This window comes from Watersipora subatra, chromosome 9 (genome assembly GCF_963576615.1).
Source record: "Watersipora subatra chromosome 9, tzWatSuba1.1, whole genome shotgun sequence".
NCBI lineage: Eukaryota > Metazoa > Bryozoa > Gymnolaemata > Cheilostomatida > Watersiporidae > Watersipora > Watersipora subatra.
In genome coordinates this window covers 8,983,169-8,987,404 of record NC_088716.1, presented here as the reverse complement: position 1 = coordinate 8,987,404, position 4,236 = coordinate 8,983,169, and the positions used below count along the sequence as shown (strand labels likewise).

Here is a 4,236-nt window from a genome sequence, read left to right as displayed (position 1 = left end):
GGTTTTTGGTCACGGGACTGTGAAACTATACGACACTGTACAGAACATGTTGCATGGCTTTCCCCGATCGTGATTAGTCGGCAAAGCGTCACGCGGAAGTGACCCGCACTTTCTATGTATAAATACATGTAACTGTAAATAACTATAAATAGCTGTACAGAAACCTAGTTCGTTAATTATAACAGCTTTCGATTGGAGCTATTACTCGATATAAGCTGACAATATTTGGTACTGACGGTATTCCATCTATCTCTTATTACTTTTTGGGGTTGTAAATAGCAATCATTTTATTGAACTTGAATTTCATAAGTCAGTATTCTCTGATTACGGTTGCTAAAATTTACTAAAACTAATTATTTTCTAATTCATTGGTACATTTATCATGACTGCTCATTTAGATGCCTGAAAGAAACTTTGACGCATTGGATGTAGACCGGCGCAGGCAAGCTGCTGAGTATGTGCCAGGATATGACTGGATACATGGGCGATTTGGACCACCACCTGGTATTATTAAAGAGAGGAAAGAGCAGTTTGGTGAGTGTAGACTACCAAATTCTTTTCAAAATCTTGCAGACATCTGAATTTTAAGTGTTTAACTGCATAGATCGTCTTTTCATAATAATAATGAAATATTTTTATATTAAAAGGTATTATTTTCAGTGTATGTATGACAAGTGAGCAATCGAATGTACTCGTCATGGCAGGGAAGTTGTTCAACATCATTATTTAACCAATGATATACAGCCCCCAGTGGGGGCTGTATATCATTGAGTTAACTAATCATGTGCTAGCTGAGTTAGCTACGCTAGAGCTATGTTACTCAGTATAATCGTGAACTGGGTCGTTACATTCTACTTAGCCGTTGACTACAGTGCTTACAACAAATATATTTATATTGTGCAAACTCGCAAGGTCGCGGAGGAAATAATTTTCTTTCTCTTCTATCGTAGATCGCATGTTAGACAAGGAGTTCCTCTATGCCTTCCTAAAACTTAGTCAGGAAGAGAAAGAGTCTCTCATGGTCTCAGAGAAAGAAAGGCAGCGAACCTTTGCTGCTCACTGGCCAATAGAAACAATAGTCAAGGCTCATGACTGTGCTAAGGAAGGGTTTTACTACACCGGTGTAGCGGACAGAGTGCAGTGCTCCTTCTGTGGGAGAATTGTCAGGAACTGGGAGAGAGGAGATGTGCCCAAGTATCAGCATAAAAACTTCTTCAACTACTGCAAGATGGTTCAAAGTGAGTCGCACAGGATGAATACATTGTATTGTATTTCTACTCTTAGCCACTTTGGATAGTTTAATATAATTACTGCAGTGAGTCACATTTATTTCTGCTAACAGATGCTGAGAATTTCTTGTTGCTACAATCAATAAAAACATAAATGTTTCCAGATTTTTAAGGTTGATAGTGGAACATTTTGTCTTGTTAGTTTGTCTAAGGTTACTTCTAAACATAACAGACAATATTTACAATAGTAAGTGTTTTTAGCACAAGTATTTATCAGTGCTTTTTTATTGCCAAATGATTGAAGTCTACATGTACCAACCAACACTCTCAGAAATAATATAGCATGATGATTATCATGTTGTAGACAAGCCGTGTCAGAACATCCCTATGAGTAACTGTGGACTTCCTAAAGACCTCATGACAAGTCAACTGAGTAGCTCTGTCCGAAATGATCGAAGTGAGTATTTGTTGACCGCATACAGTATATGTTTAGTGTAGGTCCACCTCACTATGTCATCTCTTAGCATGTGCTACATTAGGGTAGTTTGTGGTGTCATACTGTAATACAGCTATATATTTTACCAATACTGTAACAGTTACTTCTCGCTGATATGTGAGTCACACCATGACTTCAACACTAGCCTTAGCCATTTATGAACTATTATGTAGAACCAGCTACTCTTGGTGACCTGAATATCAACACAATCAGACCCAAAGATCCACCTATGAGTGTTCAAAGTAAGAGAATGGATACATACCGACGATACCCTAGCGGTAACCCAATAGCTGCAGACAAGCTTTGTGAAGCTGGCTTTCTGTATGAAGGCATCGGAGACAAAGTAAAGTGTTTCTGGTGTGATGGAGCTCTTGAGATGTGGAGCAGGGGAGACGATCCTTGGATTGAACACGCAAAGTATGTGTACAAACCTGAATTAACTGCTGGAAATGCTATTATAATTTTGACAAGTTCTCTTTGCAAAGTTAATCTTATTGCGGTATTTAACAGATTTTTTCTTTTTTAAGGTGGTACCCAGGCTGCACTTTTGTTCAACAAAGGGTGTGACTTTCATCAAAACTGCCCGGCAACAGATGACTCCCGATAACATCGCTACTGCAGAAACTCTGCTTTACAACAAGGGAGATGTTTCTTTTCTTGGTGAGTTGTTTATCAGTTTATTTCAACTCTTGTTTCTTGACCAACCTTTTCACATCTGATAGCAGTATATTATGTCATTATGACCTAGATATCTGTTTTATTTACTCAGTAAGGCCAGAAGTAAACATGTTGTCTACTAAATGGTCTTGTTTAATAAAATAGGTCATGTATCTTATTTACTCTGTCCAATTTGTGATGTAAATTCCACCAGTGTTTACAGACCTCTGGATATTACTTAATCATGTTTGTACTGCTGCAGAGGAAGAGATGGAAACGAGTGAAGAGCCAGTGTCTATAGAGGAACTTGATGGATACAAATACTGTCGATTACTTGAGTATCCAACTGAGATCATAGCAAAGGCTTATGAAGTTAATGATGGTAAGTTGCATAGATATTGATATTGTCTACAAAACTTATGCTGATAGCTTTGTATAAGTTACACATTTTTTTAGCCATTGAGACTCTAGTTAATAATTGACCTTGACGCAGAGTCAACTAGACTATAATAAGATGCAGTTGAGATACTCTGAATTTACTTGTTACATACTACTCAATGAGGTGAGGAACTCATTCTATTGTGGTTGTAGATGTGGAATTTGAGGAACCAAGTAAGCTGGTGGAGATAGTACAAGAGCTGTATGAGGGCAACTCCATACCTTTAGGTAAGTGTAGAGAGTTCATTTGAAGACATTTTGTGTCTTCATAGGTCATTTCAATGGCATTAGAGGTCATTGTACATTTACTGTTCTACCAATCAACTTGCTTACGAACTTACTCTTACTGTTTACAGAGGAATACCAAAAAGAAGTAGCTAGTAGAAAGAATGACCAATCAGTGACAACTGGTGTCACTGATTCAACCATTCAACCAGGAAGGTGGGTACCTCATATTTAACTGTTCTTATTGGTTGTCATTAGATGACTCTCAATACTAACATTGTCTCCCCTGTATAACACAACCTTATATTCTTATAGGAGGATAAACGTCGTTGAGCTGATCACGAACCCTAATGATCCATCTGAGCGGGAATGTAAGGATCTGGTTGACGCTTTCAGATGTAAAAAGTGTAGGAAGAACACGGTGAGCTATTCTTACTATTCTATTATTAGCCATATACAGCGGAGTCTGAATGATTCGGATTTTGATAATTTGAATTTCTGTTTAATTCAAACATTTTTTAGGTTCCTATCCCTCTATATCACTTAAAATTGTAAATAGTTTGACTAATTCGAATTAACTATTTGACTTGTTACCTTCAAGTTTTAATAACGCTGACTTCACTGTATTTATTAAATTAGGGTTTCAATTAGTCGATGGTTTACATTTCACATCGATTTCATTATTGACCAGTTTGATTTATTGATTTGACTGTTGATAACCGTATGTGTAATATTTTTTACATGTAATTTTATATAGTTATAGTCTATTCTTGACTAATGGATGTTTTTTTGTTGCAGTCTGGAGCCGTTGTCCTTCCTTGTGGATGCTACCGCCTCTGTCAGGACTGCAGCAAAGGAAATCTTCCTGCAAAATGCCCAGCATGCGCAAGTCTTGTAAAAGGAGCCTGCAGGACCTTCCTTGCCTAGTTATATCAAAGTTCATTCTGGTTATGTGAGGATGCAGAAAAAAATTATACAATTTTTAAAAGTCTCAGTAAAAACATCTTTCTTAGATTTTATTCAGACTCTAATCAGCACATATCCATCTCTTTGCAAGGGCACGTTGACGTCGTGAGATGGCTTATTTCGTCTAGTCACCATCTAGATTCCAAGTTTGTTTATTAATATCTCTGGGTAATCATAGTATTTATTGATAAAAAGCTTGAAAAAAAATTATCTGTAAAAAAACAG

The 4,236-nt window shown here is 37.0% G+C and overlaps 1 pseudogene; it reads left to right on the top strand.

The window, feature by feature from the left end:
* The first annotated feature begins 398 nt into the window (after window positions 1-398).
* LOC137404760 (baculoviral IAP repeat-containing protein 7-B-like) lies at window positions 399-3,972 on the top strand (annotated as a pseudogene).
* The last annotated feature ends 264 nt before the right edge of the window (window positions 3,973-4,236 follow it).